Below are 23,675 nucleotides of genomic sequence, written 5' to 3'. Positions count from 1 at the left end.
GTATACGGGTTCTTTCTTTTTTTGGTTTATTAAATAGTGGCAGTTTGTACTGTAAACATTATTGATTTACCTGTAAAAATTTATTATTGTATTTATATTGTTGACCATAAAGCTGTTTTTGAGGCCTTTTGTTATAGTCAATGAATGTAATGGATTTACTATGTAACTGATGAGTTCTATAAGTACTGTTGTACTTGAATGTTAAAATAAAAATAAAAGGACAACAGGTAATAAGCAAAAATGAAGAGTTACTAGATTGCCAATAGGACTGGCGTAAAATTGTTTTTCACTATGGGTACCCGAACAGTTAATATTGTTGATTTGTCTGTGAAATTTACCACTGCATTTGTACTGTTAATCCTAAAGCTGTTATTAAGGCTTTGTTTTATTGCGGCTAATGAATGTAATGGATTTATTATGTAATTGATGAGTTGTAACAAGTACTACCATATTTAAATAAATATGTTTAATAAAAAAAACAGTAAATGTGGAGAGAGACACAGGCTGTGAGATTCTCAGCAGCTCAGCTCTGCTCGGTGCTGTGTGAACGGGCTGCTCCACACCCCGGCTGCTCGCGGGGAATGCCAGTGCGGAGGGCCCAGTGCAGAAGGCCCAGGGTGGAAGACCCAGAGGAGAGTGTCTTAGGCGGGAGGCCCAGCACGGAGGACCCTAGGTGGGGGGCCCAGGGCGGAGCGGCTGGTCGGCAGAAGCGGATGATGCTATGGGTGAGCATGCTGAACGGTTTCTAAGGTTGAAGAATGGTCTCGGGCCCGAATGAGTTCCAGCGGCCCTGCCTATGCTCCATCTGGTGGCAGCTGTGAGGCTTTGTTTCGGTGATGGGATCGGGTTTGTGCGCTGCCATTCTGGTGGAGGAAAGACAGACTGTTTCCATCTGTAGCATGGAGCATGAGCGGCCATAAGATGGGAAAAGAGAACGGAATAAAAGTGAAAAAAAAAGGAAAATAAAAGGAAGATAAAAGACAAAACAAAGTAATATCGGCAAGGAATACTGAGTATTTTGATGGTTGGGTCCTGTGATCGATAACAGCAAGTAGAAGAAAATTTGAGTATTCAGTCTTTTTACGGGATTTGAGAAAGTGATTGGCTTCTTTTCCGTGGAAAATACGAGAACCGTGGACAAGGATTGTGACATTACATGGTTAGACGGCATCAAGTGAAAACGAGGAGTTATTAGATTGCCAATAGGACTGGCGTAGAATTGGTATTCACTTGTTTTCTTGAAGAAGTTTCTGGTTTTCTGGTTGAAAGCTGTCTACTTGAAGCTTTAATTGATACTTTGTACATTGTGATGTTAATTAGTGTTTATGTGGAATTTACTTTGAGATTATTGTCTAGTAAATTATATGTTTTACAAAAGGGAGAAAAATAAGTTAACAGGGGAAAGTTAAAAGGAAGGGGAAAAAATAGATAAAATAAATTATATTGGTAAGGAATCTGAGTACTTCGACGGCTGGGTTCTGGTTCGAACGAACGCTCGAGTGAACGCATGCCGCAGACACAAATGATACGCACACACGCATGCATGCACAATGGAACATATGTTCGACCGAACGAATGAACGAACAGATGAACGAACACACGCATGCTTGCACGTAGACACAAATGACACACACGCACGCATGCACGCACAATGGAACTTACGCTCGAGCGAATGAACGAACGAGCGAAAGAACGAAAGGATGATTGAACGATTGAATGGGTAAACGATGCTAGTAGGACTGGCGTGATACGGGTTTTTTCTTGATTTATTGAAATAGTGGTAGTTTTTTTTTACTGTAAATATTATTGATTTATTTGTAAAAATTTATCATTGCATTTATATTGTTAACCATAAAGCTGTTTTTTAAGGCTTTATTCTTTTTTTTTATTGTGTCAATGGATGTAATGGATTTACTTTCTAATTGATGAGTTGTATAAGTACCGTTGTACTTGAATAAAGAATTTTTAAAAAATCACAGTAAATGTGGAGAGAGACACACAGGCTGCGAGATTCTCAGCAGCTCAGCTCAGCTCGGTGCTGTGTGAACGGGCTGCTCCACACCCCAGCTGCTCGCGAGGAATGCCAGTGCAGAAGGCCCCAGGTGGAAGACCCAGAGGAGAGTGTACTAGGCAGGAGGCCCAGCACAGAGGACCCCAGGCGGAGCCCAGGGCGGAGCGGCTGGTCAACAGAAGCGGAGTCGGGAGATGCTGTGGGTGAGCATGCTGCACGGTTTCTAAAGTTGAAGAACGGTCTCCGGCCCGAATGAGTTCTAGCAGCCCCGCCTGTGCTCCGTTTGGTGGCAGCTGTGAGGCTTTTTCTCGGTGATGGGTGCCGGTTTGTGCATGCCATTGTGGTGGAGGAAAGACAGACTGTTTCCATCTATAGTATGGTGCTTGAGCGGCCATAAGATGGGAAAAAGAGAACAGAATAAAAGTGAAAAAGCAATAAGGAAAATAAAAGGAAGATAAAAGGCAAAACAAAGTAACATCGGCAAGGAATAATGAATGTCTTGATGGCTGGGCCCTCTGAGTGATAACAGCAAGAAGAAGGAAATTTGAGTAGTCGTTTTCTTCTTTTACAGGATTTGAGAAAGTGGTCGGCTTCTTTTCTGTGGAACAGTTGAAGACTGTGGACAAGGATCATGACATTATATGGTTAGATAACATCAAGTGAAAACGAGGAGTTATTAGAGTGCCAATAGGACTGGCGTAGAATTGGTATTTACTTGTTTTGTTGAAGAAGTTTCGGGTTTCTGGTTAAAAGTAGTTTACTTGAAGCTTTAATTGATTTCTGATATGGTTATGGGACCTTTTATATTGTGGTGTTATTTAGTGTTAAAGCCTTCCTTAATGTACGAACGATCGAACAAACGAACGCTCAAGTGAACGCACGCATGCGGACACAAATAATATGCATGCACGCACGCATACACAATGGAACTTATGTTCGACCGAATGAAGGGCCCTCGCTCCCCAGGATGAACGCGGGCATCCTATTGGATGAGCGTGAGGCCTGTGTGGATGGATGAACGAACGCATGCATGCACGCAGGTAGACAAATGACACGCACGGAAACATGCACAATGGAATTTATGCTTGAGCGAACGAACGAATGAACGGAGAAATGAATGACTGAATGATTGAGCGATGCCAGTAGGACTGGCGTATATGGGTTCTTTCTGTTCTTGGTTTATTAAATAGTGGCAGTTTGTACTATTGATTTACCTGTAAAAATTTATTATTGTGTTTATATTGTTGACCATAAAGCTGTTTTTGAGGCTTTATCCTTTTTATTGCGGTCAATGAACGTAATGGATTTACTATGTAATTGATGATTTGTATAAGTACTGTTGTACTTGAATGTTAAAATAAAAAATTTTTTAAAATCTATTTTCCCTAATTAACTGCCTTCAGCTGCTCTGAGTTGTCTGCCTTGTATATCCCTTTATAAACCTGCTTAAAGCTGGGAAATTTAGTATTAAACAGTAGACAGTCACAGTAAATGTGGAGAGAGACACACAGGCTGCGAGATTCTCAGCAGCTCTGCTCTGCTCGGTGCTGTGTGAACGGGCTGCTCCACACCCCGGCTGCTCGCGGGGAATGCCAGTGCAGAGGGCCCAGTGCAGAAGGCCCAGGGTGGAAGACCCAGAGGAGAGTGTCTTAGGCGGGAGGCCCAGCACGGAGGACCCCAGGCGGGGGGCCCAGGGCAGAGCGGCTGGTCGGCAGAAGCGGAGTCGGGTGATGCTGCGGGTGAGCATGCTGTACGGTTTCTAAGTTTGAAGAATGGTCTCGGGCCCGAATGAGTTCCAGCGGCCCCGTCTGTGCTCCATCTGCTGGCAGCTGTGAGGCTTTGTTTCGGTGATGGGATCGGGTTTGTGCGCCGCCATTCTGGTGAAGGAAAGACAGACCGTTTCCATCTGTAGCATGGCGCATGAGCGGCCTTAAGATGGAGAAATAGAACAAACTAAAAGTGGGGAAAAAAAGGAAAATTAAAGGAAGATAAAAGACAAAACAAAGTAATATCGGCAAGGAATACTGAGTATTTTGATGGTTGGGTCCTGTGAGTGATAACAGCAAGTAGAAGAAAATTTGAGTATTCAGTCTTTTTACGGGATTTGAGAAAGTGATTGGCTTCTTTTCCATGGAAAAGCTGTGGACCGTGGACAAGGATTGTGACATTACATGGTTAGACGGCATCAAGTGAAAACGAGGAGTTATTAGTTTGCCAATAGGACTGGCGTAGATCTGGTATTCACTTGTGTTTTTGAAGAAGTTTCTGGTTTTCTGGTTGAAAGCAGTATACTTGAAGCTTCAATTGATTTCTGATAAGGCTATGGGACTTTGTACATTGTGATGTTAATTAGTGTTTATGGTGGAATTTACTTTGAGATTATTGCCTAATAAATGATGGGCTAAAAATTCGGTATCGCCGTGCCAGGTCTTTAGTGCCCGAAATTTAGCGCTGGGCCGGATTCCCCTAGCGCCCGCCTGAAATTCAGTAGCGCCGCCCCAAGACGGAGGCGGGCGCTATTGGAGGGTTTGGCCGCCTCATTTGGGGCGAAGAATGTCAGTTTCCGGCGCCCAGCTGCCGCTGCGGCAACCGATGCGGTGCGGCAGGCTGGGGTACTGCAGGCCTCCTCCTTCTCTTAAGGAGGAGCTGCCTGCAGCCGTGAGATCACCGCTGGATTCCCCCGTCAAATGAGCCCGGCACCACGGAGAAGTGCCGGGCTCGCGGGAGTCACACACCAATGCCGCGGGGGGGTGGTACAGGAGTCCGGGGAGGGAGGTGCGGCCAGGCGGCCGCCGGGAAAGCGGCCGGCCGCCCCTCCACCTTTATGCGCCGGCCTCTCGGAGCTGTAAGGCACCGTTTTGCAAACGCTGTTTGCGGCCGCGACGGGCGAGGCGGCCGCAACTGAATTTGGCCATCGGGACGGATTACCATTGGAACCGGGGCGCTGCGCACACCGATGACGTCATCGGTGCCGGCGCAGCACTACCGGCTAACGCCGATGTTAGGGACCAACTCAATTTCGGGCGCTAAAAAACTTCCGGCGCAAACCACTTTATAGCCAATAAGTGGGCGCAAACGCGACTGAATTTCTAGGCCGATATGTTTTACAAAAGGGAGAAAAATAAGTTAACAGGGGAAAGTTAAAAGGAAGGGGAAAAATAGTTAAATAAATTATATTGTTAAGAAATCTGAGTACTTCGACGGCTGGGTTCTGGATCGAATGAATGCTTGAGTGAATGGACGGCGCAGACACAAATGATACGCACGCACAATGGAACATATGTTCGACTGAACGAATGAACGAACGGACGAATGAATGCACGCATGCAAGCACAATGGAACTTACGCTCGAGCGAACGAACGAACGAATGATTGAACAATAGGATGGGTAAACGATGCCAGTAGGACTGGTGTGATACGGGTTTTTTTTCTTGGTTTATTGAAATAGTGGTAGTTTGTACTGTAAATATTTGATTTATTTGTAAAAATTTATCATTGCATTTATATTGTTAAACATAAAGCTGTTTTTTTAAGGCGTTATTTTTTTCTTATTGTGGTCAATGGATGTAATGGATTTACTTTGTAATTGATGAGTTGTATAAGTACTGTTGTACTTGAATAAAGAATTTTAAAAAAGCTTTATCTAGTTTCCCTAATTAACTGCCTTCAGCTGCTCTGAATTGTAGGCCTTGTATATCCTTTTATAATCCTGCTTAAAGCTGGAAAATTTAGATATTAAACAGTAGACAGTCACAGCAAATGTGGAGAGAGACACACAGGCTGTGAGATTCTCAGCAGCTCAGCTCTGCTCGGTGCTGTGTGAACGGGCTGCTCCACACCCCGGCTGCTCGTGGGGAATGCCAGTGCGGAGGGCCCAGTGCAGAAGGCCCAGGGTGGAAGACCCAGAGGAGAGTGTCTTAGGTGGGAGGCCCAGCACGGAGGACCCCAGGCGGGGGGCCCAGGGCGGAGCGGCTGGTCGGCATAAGCGGAGTCGGGAGATGCTGTGGTTGAGCATGCTGCACGGTATCTAAAGTAGAAGAACGGTCTCGGGCCCAAATGAGTTCCAGCGGCCCCGTCTGTGCTCCTTCTGGTGGCAGCTGTGAGGCTTTGTTTTGGTGATGGGATTGGGTTTGTGCGCTGCCATTTTGGTGGAGGAAAGACAGACCATTTCCATCTGTAGCATGGTGCATGAACGGCCATAAAATGGGAAAAGAGAACGGAATAAAAGTGGAAAAAAAAAGGAAAATAAAAGGAAGATAAAAGACAAAACAAAGTAATATCAGCAAGGACTAATGAGTATTTTGATGGTTGGGTCCCGTGAGCGATAACAGCAAGTAGAAGAAAATTTGATTATTCGGTCTTTTTTCGTGATTTGAGAAAGATTTGAGAATTTCCGTGGAAAAGCTGAAGACTGTGGACAAGGATTATGACATTAAATGGTTAGACAACATTAAGTGAAAATGAGTTATTAGATTGCCAATAGGACTGGCGTAGAACTGGTATTCACTTGTTTTGTTGAAGAAGTTTCTGGTTTTCTGGTTGAAAGCAGTCTACTTGAAGCTTTAATTTATTTCTGATGAGGCTATGGGACTTTGTACATTGTGGTGTTAATTAGTGTCTATGTGGAATTTACTTTGCGATTATTGCCCAGTAAATGGTATGTTTTATAAAAGGCAGAAAAATAAGTTAACAGGGAAAGTTAAAAGGAAGGGGAAAAATAGATAAAATAAATTATATTGGTAAGAAATATATGAGTACTTCAATGGCTGGGTTCTGGATCGAAGGAACGCTCGAGTGAACGCACGCTTGCAGACACAAATGATACGCACGCACGCACGCACGCACGCACTAACAATAGAACTTACGTTTGACCAAACGGACGAACGAACGCACACATGCACGCAAGTAGACAGATCTTCAGGTAAGCATTCTCCAAGGCAGCCTTCGAGACACACGACAACGCAAAATCGTCGAGCAGAAACTGATAGCCAAGTTCCACACCCATGAGGACGGCCTCAACCGGGATCTTGGGTTCATGTCACGCTACATGTAACCCCACCTGATGCAGGGTCATCCAGACTCGAGTTGTCATTGCCTTGTTCTCTCCACACAGATGCGGCCGGACCTGCTGTGATTCCCAGCAAAAAAAAAATGTTTTTTTGTTTTTCATACAGCATCTGCAACATTTGACCCCTTGTGACCCCACCTCATTGTTCTTTGATGTAATGTTTTCCTGACTGACCTGTTTGGACACCATTTACACCTTTGATTGCTGTGATTATCTCTCTGCTGAGGTGTGATAAATGGCAGTTAGAAAGATTACCTGTAAACATCTGACATTATTCTCTGACTATATAAGCTGTGTTTTTAGGCATCTCTCCACTTCACCTGATGAAGGAGCAGCGCTCCGAAAGCTTGTGATTGCAAATAAAACTGTTGGACTATAACCTGGTGTTGTGTGATTTCTTACATTTATCCACCCCAGTCCAACACCGGCATCTCCACACCATGAGTTGTATAAGTACTGTTGTTCAATAAAAAAAAACAGCAACAGTAAAAAAAACAGTAAATGTGCAACAAGAGACAGTCAGGAATCTTGTGCTGCTGCTGCTGTGCCAGAGGAGAGGAGAGGAGAGGTCTCTCTCTCTTGGTGTGCACAGGAGGAGGTGGAGAGACAGAGGGGAGACCACATCTGCTGCTGCTGCTGCTTTGAGGTGCCAGGGGAGAGATGGAGAGGAGAGAGAAAGACCTGGATACCACGGGAAACACCAGAGGGAAGCCAATTCCAACACTGCCTCCCCAACTGGTCTCCATTGAAGGAGAGGGAGAGAGGGAGAACAGAACAAGCCTTACATCTGCTTAGAAGGAGGGAGAGCCACTGGAAATCTACAGGTGGGTGTAAAGGTGCACTCTCCCAGAGACGTGTTCTAGGTGGGGGAGGAGGAAAGAAGAAGGAGAAAAAGATCTCGGGGTATGTGTGAGTGTGTGTGGCTCTTGTAAAAACTAGGCCACACACACCACCAGCAAACACCCCTTTCCATTGCTTGACCTGGGACAGCTGGAGCTGCCTAGGCGAAGTCCCATTAATTAATTAACATCGTTAAGACCTGGTGGTGGACTGAGCCTGGGCAGTTCCAGCTTTAATTATCCCAGGTGAAGACATCATCATCATCTTCCCCCACCAGAAGAGGAGACCATCCATAAAGACTTTTTTTCTTTTACACCAGAGAGTGCAACCCTGCGAACACCCACCCACCATCTTGAGTGGAGACACAGCCCCCACGGTCTCCCTCCTTCCCAGCCCCCTTTCTCTCTCTCTCTTTTTGTCTCTCTCTGCCTCACTCTTTAAAGAGGCACCTCATCATTATTTATTCATTAATTGCCCGTTGAGCAGAGGGGAGAAGGCCCCTCTCCCAATTATCATCAACAAGGGGTGAGGTGTGCCGTCCACTTAACAACTCCCTCTGTTCCACGGAACCAAAACAAAAAAGAACCCACTGACCATTACCATCAGCAGGCCTGTGACTTGGGGACAATAAACCCCCCACAATGGCGACTCCATCTTCGTCGGTGACAGGGCCAGCCAGGTCGTACGTGGGTGTGACGGCCATGGCTAATCCCGCTGCTTCTGCCCCGTCACCTTTCCGTTTAATTACGAGGGAACACGGGGTGAAGAGCTACACTCACCCTAATATGATCATCGAGGCATGCATAAAAGCCATGGCTGGGGTTGTCGGCCCTTCAGCCATCATCGCCGCTTCGATGGCAAGGCCGTGTTCTTCCTTGGGCCGGAGCAGGCAGTGTCCCTGGCCATCACAAAGGGGCTCACCGTGGGCGGGACCTTCCTGCCGGTGGATCCTCTCGAGGCCACCGCACAGAAGATCATACTATCAAATGTCCCACCCTTTGTTTCGGGTGAGCTCCTCCTCCCCCACCTACATCAACTGGGGGAGGTGAGGCCGGGGAACACGCCCATCCCGCTCGGCTGCAGGGGGGCCAGGCTCCAGCACGTCTTCTCCTTCCGGCGCCAGCTCTTTGTTCAGCTGACGCGGGAGGAGGACACTGAGGGCGCCTTTGTCATGTGCCACGAGGGGACTGCCCACCGTGTCTTTTGGACATCGGACGGAGTGCGTTGCATCGCCTGTAAGGAGGTGGGGCACGTACGGAAGAACTGCCCCGCCTCCAAGGCCGCCACAACATTTGGGGCGGCCAAGGCTGGCGCCGCCGCCGCTCTTCCCCTGGATTCTGCCCGCGACACCGGATGCGCGGTCGACGCCGGAGGGCAACATCATCACGGCCTCCGGTGAGGGGGGGAGAGAGAGTCCGCGCGGGTGAAGTCGCGACAGAAGAGGAAAAACCTTCGGGCAGGTCCCCTCGGTGAGCACACGGATACCGAGGAGTTACCAGACATCACGCCTGCGTACCTCGCGGAGGTAGCTGCATGGTTTGAGAGTGGGGGGGCCTCGTGCCCGGGCCTGTGACCGCAACCGCCGAGGCAGATGAATCAAGACCTGCGGTCGGGCCAGGGCTCAAGGGACCCAAACAACCCCCTCGACAGGAGGGAACGGAGGAGGAGGCCTTTGTAGCTATGGAGGTCACCCAACCTCCGGATCCCTCCATGCCAAAAAGGAGGCGTGACCCCCTGGAGGATGAGGAGGAGGACCATGAGAGACAAGGCGGAACTACCCACGGAAACAACATCTGAAGGACCACCATTACCTCTCGCCGTGTTGAGAGCCCTGGGGACTGGGGGGGGGGGGCGAGGCCATTGAGGCTGAGCCCGCCCAAAACAGTCAGGACTTCCCTCAGGAGCTGCTCGGCATGGTCGAGAATCTTTCTCAAGCTGCCCAGTCCGCTGGGTTGGTGGCTGATGGCGATGAAGGGGGTCAGACGTTGGTGTGCCTACGCACCCGGGTGGCGACTTTCCTTCTTTGGACCCTGCAGATAATCCTGTACGTGGAGAATCCGCCTCGATGGTTTGCACTGGCGACGTTTTTCTTCCACCAGCTGCACGGCCTCAACTATGACACGCAGCTCCTGTTTGTGGAATTGGGCTGTATGCATGCCTACCTGCGGGAGCTGCCTGTCTTCTACCAGGAACTGCTATGGGTCTGGAACAGCGTCGCCTCCAGGCGCATTTCTCCTCTGTCAGGAGTGGCAGCTCTCCTTCGGGAGCTGCTGCTCAGGAATCCGTACCTCCGCAACCGCTGGGCCGGGTGGCTGGCGGTGAGCAGGGCTGTGCCTAGCAAGGTGACCAGGGTCGGGGAGCTGCTCGATGGCGGAGGAGCTGGCTGGATGGCGCCGGAGGAGTTGGCGCGGCGCCTCTCCTGGGACGGAATTCCTCATCGGCGCTTGGCACCGAAACCCCTCTCGGGAACCGGCGCCTCACAACTTGAGCCATCTCAGGGAAATGCCCTCCGTGCCTTTTAGTTCTGCGTGGAGGGGTTTCCTGTACGGGCTGCTCCTGCACACTCTCCACTTTGTCATCTTCGCCTGCCGACCGGACACGCCTTGGCGTCTGGCGGAAGCGGAGGTCCCCAATGGGGGGCTCGCTATGCGGGAGTCCTCCCTTTATCTATTGGGGACTTGGGCTGGAGGGTGCTGCACAGAGTAGACCCGTGCAATAAGGTTTTAAGTAAGTTCACGGACTCCCAGGCTGCTTGCCATTTTTGCGGCCTAGAGGAGTCCGTGTTCCATATCTATATCGAATGTGAGAGGTTGCAGCCCCTGTTCCAGTATTTGAAGGGGCTGCTCCTCGATTCCTCGATTTTTGGCTGCACTTCAGTCCCACGCTCCTTATCTACGGCCACCAGGTGCGGAGGGGAGAGGGCGGGTCAGAGGAGCTCCTCATAGGACTGCTCCTGGGCCTGGCCAAACTGGCCATTAATAGGTCTAGGCAGCAGTCGGTTGAGGGGGTCATTCGGCCCGATTGCCTGCCTCTCTTCCGCGGCTATGTTCATGCCCGGGTGGCCCTAGAGATGGAGCACGTGGTGTCCGCCGGCACGCTCGAAACCTTCCGAGACCGGTGGGTGCCATGGGGACTGCAGTGCATCATTATAATTTAAATTATGATTTTAATTAAATTTGATAAGTTTTAAAAAGTTATTCTAGGGTTTTTAAGCTTTTTTACAGTCCACTTGTTCGGTCGGGAGAGCGAGAGTCTCCGCTTGGCGAGAGAGCCCTGCAGATGGAGAAGAATGTCAACCAGAGTCTGCCGGATCTGCACAAACCCTCCACTGGGAGTGCCGACCCTCATCTGTGTGAATTCCTGGAGACCCATTATCCAGATGAACAAGTGAAGTCAACCAAGAAGCTTGGAGATCACATCACCAACTTGTAGCGACTGGGACCCCTGCCTTGTAGGCATGAGGGCTTGTGACTTTGTACAAAGAGCTGAGACTTGAGCACTGTAAATTGTTCAAATTTTAAATTAATTTTTTTTTTTAAAAAACAGTAAATGTGCAACAAGAGACAGTCAGGAAAAAAAAACAGTAAATGTGAAACAAACAAAAGATTGATTTTAGCAACAAGTTATATTGTAGCTCTTAAAAACCTGTAGCAGATGTGCACTTAGTTACCTGGGGTGAGAACTGTCATTGTCTCATTAGGAAATTACTGAATTTTTTTAATTAATTCATGGGATGTGGGCATCGCTGGCAAGGCCAACATTTATTGCCCATCCCTAATTGCCTTTGAGAAGTTGGTGGTGAGCCGTCTTCTTGAACCGCTGCAGTCTGTGTGGTCAAGGTACTCCCACAATGCTGTTAGGGAGGGAGTTCCAGGATTTTGACCCAGCGACAATGAAGGAACGACAAGATATTTCCAAGTCAGGATGTTGTGTGACTTGGAGGGGAACTTGGAGGTGGTGGTGTTCCCATGGACCTGCTGCCCTTGTCCTTCTAGGTGGTAGAGGTCGCAGGTTTGGGAGGTGCTGCCGAAGAAGCCTTGGTGAGTTGCTGCAATGCATCTTGGTGGAGGGAGTGAATGTTTAAGGTGGTGGATGGGGTGACAATCAATCAGGCTGTTTTGTTCTGGATGGTGTCGAGCTTCTTGAGTGTTGTTGGAGCTGCACTCATACAGGCAAGTGGCGAGTATTCCATCACACTCCTGACTTGTGCCTTGTAAATGAAGGAAGGCCTTGGAGAGTCAGGCGGTGAGACACTCGCCACAGAATACCCAGCCTCTGACCTGCTCTTGTAGCCACAGTATTTATGTGGCTGGTCCAGTTAAGTTTCTGGTCATTGGTGACCCCCAGTATGTAGATGGTAGGGCACTCGACGATGGTAATGCCGTTGAATGTCAAGACGAGGTGGTTAGACTCAGAGGTGGTCATTGCTGGTTTTTGGTTGCAGACTCTTTGCCGTCGAGGGATCACAGCACAGAGATCTGTGTGTAAGGAAATATGGAGGTAGAGTTTACTGTTCTCATGTCACATCTATGGTTTGTGCATGCCTCCCGATTCTCAAAACCTCTTGCATGAGGCACAACTGCTTCAAACAATGAACCTTTCCCTCACCCAGTCCCATGAATGCTGCTGCGCTGCTGTCTAGTGATCTGGATTTATTCTTTCTCCTCTTTGTTATCCTGTTCCCTTCCTTGCTGCTCTGCTGATAACTAACTTCACTTGTGAAGTAAAAGTGGATATAATGTACAGTACTTGGAGTTTTGTAGGACACCATTTTCTGTTATCTTCCTTTAAATGAAACACATTAATGTAAGTGTGCTGGCTGGCAACCGGTTAAACTGAAAATGTAAGTATTCAGATTAAACTCTATGGAAGGGAACAATGTAAGATAGTGTCTCTGAGGCTTCTATCTCAAGGCTGAGTAAGATTCTCCCTTAACGCTCAGGATGTGTGTGGGGTGTGGAGGGCCTCAGACTGATCTTGGTGTTCAGGGCCTAAGATCTCTTAATCTGGCTCTGACGGCAACTTCTAAAACATACTTCCTCCAATTCTCAAGTGACTCAACCTGTGAGAGGATTTCTCAATCAACTTCAACTCCTGATAGCCACGCATTCTGCCAGATTTAACAGGAGTTGTACTGTACTGTGAAAAACATAAACAAAGGAGGGCAGGCAATTGGAGCCTGGGGGGCGGCGGAGGAGAAGGTCCGGGGAGTGGGGTTCACAAGGGCTGATACTGGACAGTGGGCCGGATTCATTTTTAACAGCAGGAGGAGCACTCTTTCTCTTCTTGGCCCGACATGAATAAAAGTTAAAAATATCTATGGCTGTTTTTTGAGCGGTCTCCAGCAGTCCATTTAAGGACTCCTGGTTAGGCCGCTCAATGTGTGAGTCTGAGGTGCATGCTCCGCCAGTCCCCACAGGGAAAGTTTAGACATTCCCTGCTCTGGGGTTCCCCTTGCCCGAATCAACTAACCTGAGTGCCAAAGACCGTTCATAAATGTCACCCCGATATTGCGCTCCCAACGCCGCCCCCTCCCCCCGCCCCACCCCCCTGTCCAGCTGTCGCATCTCACTGGTTTTGGGTCGGAAGCTGGTTGGGGGCATGGAGAGGAGGTCTGGGAGTTAAAATCTTTTAACGCGGTCAGGATGATGCGCCGTCCACCTAGACCCCCACCCACCCGATTCCCGTCCCGAGTTAAAATTGAAGCTATTGATTTCATAAAATATTTCACTCCATTTGCACCAAAAAAACAGGTCAATATCAGCCCGCAAATGTTCCTTGAGAATATCCAAACATTATTCTAAGCTTTTAAAGAGAAATGTTTGATGTATTGATATAACAGAGAGGTCAATTCTTAAGACTGTAAGGGGTGGTGTGTGTGGTCAGCTTTGCCTCTGACTCCTGAGTGGTTCGAATCGCTCCCACTCCCTTGGTTCTAGACCTGGACTTATTTGGGGGTTGTAATGAAATTGCAGCAAACAACTGAATTTGATACAAGAACTTTATTTTTTATTTGAGACAAGAAAATATGCACAACACAATAATCTTATCACTCTGAAAGGGGGAACACTTCGGAATATACGAGGGAGAATGACAATAGACAAAATACTTCACCCCTCCCAATCCCACTACACTAATTAGGTTGGATTCCAGAGGACCGGGGAAATGCTCACCAAATGCAGGAATAGTTTGTAGAGTGGGAAAAACTTGCAGATCATCGGTTTCTTCCAGGTTGGTTTCTTGTTGGTCGCGGTGGCCCGATATTACCTAGTTGTTGGTAATATTGTTAGTTGTTGGTTTCCTGGGGCCCTTGTTGCCACGATTCCTTTCCGTTCTCCTTCTGTCGATTGAATTGTCCCGAGGCTGGTGTCTTTCGAATGAGCTGTGCCTCTTTCTGTGTCTGTTCGAACTGTACTGTTTGAACTTTAATTCTCTGACTGCACAAAACTGATCAAACTGATCGAACCCATCGAACTGATTTCTTGTGGAGACAGGTCTTCAGTTTATACTAAACGAAGCCTGCTAATCTTGTTAGATTTTGAGCGGGCTCGTTAATTTTGATTGGTCCCATTTATCTTTAATTGACTTTTAACTAGTTTCAGGATTGCTTCGAAATCAGTTTAAGTGTGTGAAGTGGTTTTGGAAATCTCTCTGAGTGGTTTTAAACTGTTGTTCGATTGTCTTCTCCTGCTGGGGTCAGGGTCTCTTTCGTTGATCAGTGGCATTTACTGTATTATTCATGTTCTTGATGGCCCTGTAGTTTTTTGGCAGGAACTGTCCTTCGTAGACCTATTGTCTTTATGTAGAATGACTGGGACGGTCCAGAACATTCCCAGGCAATCTGGCCTTTTCCAATACTCAAACTGTCTGTCCCACAGTGCCCAACCCAGTTCCTTTGTTGCAGCTTTCCACAGGCCTGGACATGCCTTTTAAAATAGCCAAATCTTCCTGGGGTTTTGACTTTTAAGTCCCTTTTGGCCCAATATTCTTTAAAACAGCCCCAAATCTTTCCTTTTCTTGGTTTGGGGGAATCTGTAGAATTTTGCGAACCTTACACGACTGCTAGACACAAAATCCTAGGCATTAAAAAGATGTAAAATACTACAAAAGAAAAAGGGGGAAAAATCCAGTATCGCCCCATTTGGCCTGGCGCTAATTATCGCCTCCGACTGCAAACTTGGTTTCTATCGCCCCTGGAGGTGATTGGAGTGCTAAATCAGGCACTACATACCTCTCTTAAGGTGCTAATGCCAAGGAGCGAGGCGTTACTTCAGAGCACTGGCAAAGCTCATGTGATGTCAGTCAGCAATGGAACACTGACACACTGGTGCCGGCCAATTCTTAAAGGGGAGGGTCGATATTGCTTTCCATCCACACCCTGCTCATTGCAGCCTTGAATCTCAACCTGGAGAGACCTGTACATCAAATCTGCTGGAAAGAACAATGGAGAGGCCCAGGGAAAAAGCTCAGACTGCAGCCCCCATTATCGTTTCTAAATCGATGCAAGGAAGGTCAAATCAAAATGAACCTGCAAAGTGCTGCTCAGTACCCAAAACTCCTTCACACAGCTTTGAACCTCTCCAGAAGTCTCTCTCTCTCTCTTAGAATGCGTGGTGCAAAAATATCGCCGAAAAAAAGGCAGGAAGCGGTCGCCTATAAATAGCACTCCCCCAGTCCCTTCCCGACTGTAAAACACTCCCCTGAATTTGTCATTGCTAACGGCAGGCAGTAAGGTGGAGGCAAAACTCAGTATCCGGTCCGGGGCATTGCATGCTCAACTGACGTCAAGATCTGCAGGCACAGGAGATCGTGGCGGTAGTGTTTAGCACAGCCGCAAAATGTCTGGTCAATATCGTGAGCACCGCAAACATCGCCGCACCCGGACGCTAGTTGCTTTGTGCCACATTAGCGCCCTACGGGAGGCACAGAGCAACCAAATTTTTCCCCCAAAGAGATTACTGTCAGTTGACTAAACAAGTAATCCTGCAGCGCTCGAAGAATAAGGTCCCATGACTCATCATGAATTCAGCTGCTTATTATTACAATTGTTGGAAAGATTGCCTTGAAAGATTGTCTTTACTCCAGAAAGGCATGGGGGGAGAACTTCCCTACCTTAGCGCCACCCGTTAGCATGACATTAAGGCAAGAAAGAGACAGCTACCGCTCATCCACCAGCTCGTAGCGCTGCCATTCTGAAGTAGCACCCTGCAAACAAAAATGGCGGCATGGTGATGTCATGCCGACTTAATGTCACCACGGAGAACTTCAACCCTAGCGCTGAGTTCAGCAGTGGGTCCTAAGCACACCAGGTAAACCTAGCATGGAAGCAGGCTGACGGGGTGGTGTCAGCACTTCTTAAATGGACACATAAATCTTTCAGGTAAGTTTGCATTTAAACTTTTGGACTGTGTTTTTTAAATTTTATTTAAGTAATGGCTTGCTGCAATAGATGTTAAAAGTTTTTTTAGTGTGTAGGGAGTGCTGCTGGATGCTTGTAAGGCCTTGGATGGTAAAGGAAGGCCTCTGAGAAGACAGAAAATGCTGCTAATAATCAGCAGGTCAGGCAACATCCGCAGAGAGAGAAACAGAGTTCATGTCTCAGGTTGAGATGCTGCCTGACCAGCTGAGTATTTTCAGCATTTTATGCTGTCATTTCAGATTTACAGCATCCACTCGCAGACAGAAGAGGAAGACACGGAAGAGGAAGAAGCTGAGAAGAAGGAAGCAGAAGTGGAGGAAGTAGAAAGATAGATGCAACCCAGACAGCCCTTTCTGGGCAGGATACCCAAGATGGAATCATCTGCCTGCGGTCCCAGTGACCACAACTCCAATTCCCCTTTCAACATTTTTCCCACATCTTACCTTCCCTCTGTTACTAACCATCACAGTGTCCTCTTGGCCATGATTCTGAAATAAATGCCACCACACATCAAATTTTCCAATCCAACTTTATACATCTCTCCATCCAATATGACATAAAAAAAATCAACACATCACCCATGTGCATTCCCTTAGTGAGTGTTTTGTGTGTGCCTTTGTCTATCCTGATGTCACACAGTGCTACCCATGTGGCTGTAGCATGGCTGGTGGAAGGCTGCTGACTTTCAGTGGGGGACCCTACAGATGGCCTTGCTGGTCGATATTGAGGAGCTGGTGGCTGAGAGTGTCAAATCAATCTTCTTCTTCTTCTTCTCCTTCACACTCCTCTGCCTCTTCTTGCCCAACCACTGGCTGGGCAGGCTGCATTTCTTGGGTGTATGAAATGAGGAAGGCACAAGGGTGGAGTTGTGGTGAGGGAATGGCGAGAAAGCAAGAGGTGCTTGCCAGAAGGAGGATAACATATGAGGATACCAGCATCTTGTAACCTTTCTGCCCTGCCACTGGCCAAGGGCTCAGCCATGCCCCTGCCAAGAATGGCCTGTACCATCTCCTACAAGGGGGTGAGGTGAGGCTAGGAATGGGAGATGTGCCTCGTGATTGGTACAGATTGTTGGTAGGTGAGTGATTGGGTCTGGGATTGAGTAGTGCGTAAGGCCAGTGATGCAGTTAGAATCAAAGGGGGAGAAATTCACTAGGTGATGGCGCTGAAATGCCGTTGACAGCTATAACGACCACTGATGCTGGTTCCAGGGCCGCATGCCACATCGGTGGTGCCGGTAGTGCTGCCAGTAACCTCGATCGCCAGGGAGCTTGCCATGATGGAGATCGTGATGTCAGTGATTGTGCAATGCTCACTGGATGCCTGATCTCCAACACTGGATTTAGTTATTACCTTAACTGCAGCGCAGAACAACGACAGGGACAGCTGACGTCCAAAAGCAGAAAGCAGGCTGCAGCAGCATTATTTAAAGGCACCATCCCCAATTAGCTGTACCTGACAGAGTTTTGCAGTTTCGGTGTTTGTTTGGTATTTCCTACAACTGGAACAGCTCTCTTTAGTTATTTCAAGTGTTTTTGGTGACAGGGAGTGTTGATTCAAGTGCAGAAGTCACTCATTATTTGTCAAAGGCTTCTGCTCACAACCCTTCCTCACAGTTGTAGGATTCACAAAATTGGATTTCATATTAATAAGGGTTAAATGGCAGAAGAGGCCGTGATTTTAAAGACTGTTTTAAAAGAAGCCCAGAAAAAGGGGCATACAAAATGGCCACCATACCATGTGATCAGCTTATTGGGACACTTTAAAATGGTTCCTGCGCAACCTCAGACAGCTATGTGGATTGAACCCTTAGTAAGTTCTGGAAGCCGTTTTGGAGAGAACGAAACCAGACCCACAGGCATGCATATGGATTAGATGCAGATCCACTCAAGATCGGCTTGGAGACAGGGGCCATCTAAATGTTGACCCAGACGAAAGAGGACAATATATATTCATGAGGACAACACCAAGGGCTCGGTAACGAGATCAGCAGGACATTCAAAACAATGAAAGCCATTTCCAACCAGAGATGGGCCTATTACCAGCCGCTTAAAATGATTTTAAATATAATAACCGCCCCTCTGTGCTAAAAGCCCGCCAAAGTTAAAACAAAGACTAACCTGATTTTGGGCGGGAAGTGAGGCCTCGGGAAGAAAGGTATATCTGGAGAGACATTTCGGCAGTTGATTCGGCAGTGGGACACGACTCGACACAGCACCAGGGAGCACGGAGCGCAGCACCCCAGACACGCAGCTTGAGGAGGAAGAAACAGCTTGGAAGAAGACGCTGGAGGAAGCTTGAATCAACAAGCTCGGACAATCACAAAGAGAGCCGAGAAAAGGACAGTTTAAAATCGGACAGTCGTTGCAGCCCCAGCAGCCTGTCCAGCTTTTGAGCTGGGCAAAGAGGAGCTGGCATGGGGAAAGATCAGCGGACTCTGCTCCACCGTTGGAGAAATCAGAAGGATAATTATGACTGTATAAAGAAAGTCATTTCGGAACCAGCGTCCCGCCCCGGGGAAGACGATCGGGAGATCATCGACCATCTCCGGGCCGTAGCTGAAGGTAGAAGGAGCCACACCAGCCCAAAGCTCCTCTAACCAGGGTCAAGCTGACGATCCTCGACCCCGCCGACAACCAGGCCCGCCGGTGTCCAGCCGCCCCTGACCCCCACCTCAGGAGAGAGGTGTGGCGCAGCTCGCAGGGGCTCCACGATCCACGTGGAGACGAGACGCCTGAAAGGACCAAACACAGACTCGTTTTCAAAACCTTGCACTCCCTAGTGGGATTGCTGAGCATGTTTCTGGCCCTTCACAATCAGATCTAGATAGGTTTAATTAGGGGGTAGATTTAAAGGTCCAATTAACATGAGTTGTTGTCCCTCGATGTTCCGTGTGTTTCCTTATTTCATGATGATCTTTGTAGAGTATAAGATGCCTGTATTTGTTTTAGTTAGTATAATGTAGTTATGATTTGTTTGTGTTTGTTTTTCCCTCCCATGTACTGTACTCTTATCTGTGTTGCATTTGATTTGATATATTTTTCCATTTGCAATAAAGTTTCATTTTGATTCATCAAACTTGGTCTACACAAGTTTCCTCTACATTGTAGTTCCTGCGCCTAAGTCTAGAGTATAGAACCTAAGGGGTGAGTGGGTCGAACCACTCAAGGTTTTACTGTGCAAGAGAGAGAGGCCTCTGGAGAGAGAAACCTCTGGGAAACCTCTCGAGGAAGGAAAACCCCTTACAGAAAATGGCGACCATGGCAGGACTCTGGCGGCAGGATTGCAATGTAGTAGATCCAAGTTTGAATGGTCGAAATGCAATGGATGAGAGGATAGCAGATTATGTCTTTGGCAAGGTAAATCTCACTAAACAGTGGATTTCCGATCTCTTGCTGGATGGGCGTCCGGTGGACGCAGCCATCAGGTGGACAGAGAGCAAAGAGCATAAGAAGTCAGTGGAAAAGGCAGTGTGGCTGATGTATTACAAGAAGCAGGTCCAGATCTTGGACCGGGTCATTGCAGCACAGGCAGCCAAGATCACGACCCAGGCAGCAGAGATAGAGGAAAAGGCCATGGGTGGGGAAAACTCATCACAGCGCTTCACGCGCTGAATCAGGAACGCCAAGTGGTAGCTGGTCAACATCAGGCTAGGATAGAGTACCTGGAGTGCCAGGTTACTGAAGCAAAGATTAATGAAACGAGGATACGGGAGAAAAACGCCCGCCTCGCACAACAGCTAAGAGCGCAGGAGGAGAGAGTAGTGGAGGTTAAGGCAGCTTACAAGCTGGCCCTCAAGCACGGGTTTGAGAGCACAGACCACGGCCCCTGCCAAAAGACCATAGAGGACCTAAGAGCAGCCCTGGTTAAGGCAAGAGGCATGGTGTGTCTCGTCAGCCCGAAAGCCAGTCACATGGACTTTTTAAAGGAATCAAAACAGCCGATTCCAGCTGAGGTAATTGTGGTACCAGTCACCGAGCCCTCAGCACCGCCAAGCTATAGTGAGACTTGGTCGGAAAAGGAGGGGGTAGCGAAAGAGGAGGTAGCCGAGGTGGAGTGTGTGGAAGAACCACTGGTAGCAAAGACGGGACCGGCACCGATGTGTCCCGCTCGGCACCAGAGGTTCGGTCCTAACGCTGCCGATGGCAGTATCGGACCCCACCAGAACCAGCTCATGGTGCCCTACGCTAGCCCGAACTTAAGGTCCATGGTGAGCCACCTCACATGACTCACAGTAAAGGGAGATCCCTCGATTCACTTCAGGGAGATAGAGGAAACAGCAGCCATTAACGACTGCGATGAACAGGAACAGGTCAAACTGTTGCTTTTCTCCCTGGATCCCACGATCCTTCAGTGCCTCTCAGAGGATGGCAAGAGGGGACGGAAAGGGTATACGGATCTTAGAGAGGAAGTTTTAGAGGTAATAGGAGTGGACGACGGTAGTCCGTTCGACCGCGTAGAAGGGACCGTGCAGCTATCTGGAGAACCCCCACGGGTTTTCGCAGAAAGGCTGTGGCCAGTATATCGACGCAGCTGTCCGGGTATGCCTGAACGGGTTGCAATGAACGACGAACAGCGGGTTCATTGGCTCCGTTGCTTGGTCACCAACAGCTTGCCAGAGATACGGGCCCTAGCCAGATCATGGTTTGATCCCCAAGATCCCGGGGTCACGGAAGAGACGGTACTCTGTCAGTTAAATGTAGCGTATAAGAATTGTAGAGGTCAGGAAACACCACCCCAGAAGGGAAAGGTGCATGAGGCAAAACCCGCAGCCCCAAGCAAGCAGGAGTGGCGTCAGGAGGGGAATCGCCCTGTCCAAACCAAGCTCAATTGCTACGGGTGTGGGAAGGATGGACATTGGCGCAAGGACTGTTGAAATCCGTGGAAGGATAATAAAGGGAGATTTCCCGCAGCCCAAACCCAAGCCCAGACCGCCACCCCAGCACCAGCCAAAACCCAAGCCGTAGCTCCTGCCCCAGCACAAGGAGCTGGTGCGGTTATGAATCCCGCTGCGATTGAATCGATTTTAGAGACAATGCGGTCTCTGATGATTTCGCAGGGGAAGATAGCCGTCACCACTGGTCTTGTCGTTCCCGAAACCCCAACTCCTGTGCCCAATTGACTAGAGCCAGCGCAGCGTGTCCTCTAGAAAGACATGCACAGGAAGAGACCTCCTGTAAAATGGAGGAATATCTGCGGTGCCAGGTTGCAGAGGCTAAGTTAGTTGAGCAGGCTTTAAGGGAGGAGAACGCTAGGTTAACAGCGAAGGCTGGCAGTTTAGAGGGTCAGCTAAGGGCTTGTAAATGGTTTCACATCAACCAGTGCAAGCTGTTTAAACCGGGTGCAAGAACATCAGTAACCGAAGCCAGGTCTGAGGATAAAGATCCTCAGCCTGAGGCGCGCGATGAGTCACAGCCCACACAAGCTGGCATTGTAGCCTGCTTGGAAGGAGAAGAGGTCCCGCCCACCTGGGGAGAGCCTTCTCCGATGGCCTGGGACTCGGACAAGGAGGGACCCGAACAACAAGGTCCCGCCCTCGACACGATTCTGGAAGAGGTGGAGTTGGAGGACGGAGGTCCCGCCCTCGACTTGAGCGTGGGGTGGTAGAAATTGGGGGCAGAGATCCTCCACCTGTAGGGACAGGTGGGGAGGAGCCATCTGCCACAGACCCAATTCCCAAAGGGGCGGAGCCTGAGGGGAGGGAGCCGAAGCCCACAGTCGTGGAAGAGCCACGGGCTGTGAGAGCCGAAGTCCCACCCGAAGGTCCACTCGCCAAGGGAGCCTGCCCAAATCCCAAAGGGGCGGAGCCTGAGGGAAGGGAGCTGAAGCCTACAGTCGTGGGAGAGCCACGGGCTATGAGAGCTGAGGTCCCACCCAAAGGTCCACTCGCTAAGGGAGCCACGCCCAAAGTACCTTCTCGCAGGTCGACCCGAACGCCTCAGCCTGTAAAGTCTTGGCCCGAGTCACCCACTCCCAGCAAACGCCGACTTCAGAAATCATTGAGAAAACACAGTCCCCGATTAACAGCAAAAGGCTGCGGGGAACCAGAGACACAGGTCACTGCAGCCCCGCCACAGGGAGCAGCGAGCTGCAATCCGATCAGGGATTAGGCAAGCCGCCCGGGGACGGGCGGCGCTGTACATAAGTTTAGTTTAAGCTTAAGTTTAGGGTGTGTATATATTAAAGATGATTAGAGTTTTAAGTAGTTTTAAATCTGCCCAATATGTGTGTTGTTTGGGATCAAGGTCGAAAGACCCGATCATACCGTCACCTAAGCCAGAATCTCTCGGGAGCCTGGCTATTTTTGTTTGGTTTCTTACAGAAGCCGGTAAAGATGAGAGGGATCCTCGTCGCGATCGTGATGGTCGGATGGAGCTGGGCCGATCGGGGCCGCACCAAGGACTCCACTGTCTACGGGTGCTCTGGAAATAGAGGCCCCATCGCGACTGACGGAACCGGCTCACGGGACGCTGAAGAGACTGCGGCCTACTTCCATGAAGGGAGATGGCCAGGGTGGCTGGGGTCGAACTCTTCTGAATACTCCAGCCAGACGGGGTTTGCACACAGAGAAACGTCTCTGATGTGCCCCAGGGTGCGGATCATTGCACCCAGGATCAGTGTCACCGTGGGCAAGAAAATTTGCCTTGTTTGCAACAGAAATGTACCTTTGGACTGCTGGTGGTGGCTGCGCAAGTTGAGCAGCACCATGAAAAACTCAACTGTGGACTGGGAAAGATTGGGTAACAACACCCATCGGACAATAACGGGAACTCACGAGGGGTTGAGTGTCTGTGGGGACAAATGGTGGGAGCCAGATGAGGGGATCTACATCTGTATGTGGGGTTCAGAAAGCGCTTGCCCCACAGGCGTCTCCATCTTTTTCCAAAGACAGTGGCAGGATGCTGGACAAGGAATGAGGTGGGACGTCAGCTCACGGGCGTGCGGAGTCCCATACTCACAGATCCCAGCAAACACCACTGAGCTCATCACCCGACCCCGCAAGCCCCTGCCCACAGTTCCGGTAGCTAAAGCCCTCAAAGAAGGGTGCCCCACCACGACAAAGGGACTCGGGAACGGATTGGTATTGGTACCCACAGGTCAGGTACTGTACCAAGGGGTCCACTACGCGGTGGCTTCGGTGATTTTAAATCTCACTGAGGTAAGATTGCCAGCGTGGTGCCCCAAGGAAATGGAGCAATTATACCAGGTCCTGTTAACAAACATGTTTAAACAATTTTACGAATTCGACTTCGCCGATGTCGACAGAGCCGAATTGTACACCACACCACATGAGGTCTTGGACAGAATAAGGAGACAAAGAAGGGGTGCAGTAAATG

This window comes from Somniosus microcephalus, chromosome 1 (genome assembly GCF_052327205.1).
Source record: "Somniosus microcephalus isolate GS21.2 chromosome 1, FLI_Smic_1.0, whole genome shotgun sequence".
NCBI lineage: Eukaryota > Metazoa > Chordata > Chondrichthyes > Squaliformes > Somniosidae > Somniosus > Somniosus microcephalus.
The sequence above is the reverse complement of the archived record's forward strand: the minus strand, read 5'-3'. Positions refer to the sequence as shown.